The following is a 530-nucleotide window of genomic DNA, read 5'->3' as shown; positions in this document are numbered from 1 at the left end:
GTACATATACACAATGGAGTATTACTCAGCCATTAAAAAGAATACATTTGAATCAGTTCTAATGAGATGGATAAAACTGGAACCTATTATACAGAGTGAAGTAAGCCAGAAAGAAAAACACCAATACAGTATACTAACACATATATATGGAATTTAGAAAGTTGGTAACAATAACCCTGTGTACAAGACAGCAAAAGAGACACCGATGTATAGATAAGTCTTATGGACTCTGTGGGAGAGGGAGAGGGTGGGGAGATTTGGGAGAATAGCATTGAAACATGTATAATATCATGTATGAAACGAGTCACCAGTCCAGGTTCGATGCACGATACTGGATGCTTGGGGCTGGTGCACTGGGATGACCCAGAGGGAGGGTAGGGGAGGGAGGAGGGAGGAGGATTCAGGATGGGGAACGCGAGTATACCTGTGGCAGATTCATTTCGATATTTGACAAAACTAATACAATATTGTAAAGTTTAAAAATAAAATAAAATTTAAAAAAAATAAAAAATAAAAAAATAAAAAGCAGA

Source organism: Bison bison, unplaced genomic scaffold (assembly GCF_000754665.1).
Source record: "Bison bison bison isolate TAMUID 2011002044 unplaced genomic scaffold, Bison_UMD1.0 scf7180017864263, whole genome shotgun sequence".
In the NCBI taxonomy this organism is placed as follows: Eukaryota; Metazoa; Chordata; class Mammalia; order Artiodactyla; family Bovidae; genus Bison; species Bison bison.
The sequence above is the reverse complement of the archived record's forward strand: the minus strand, read 5'-3'. Positions refer to the sequence as shown.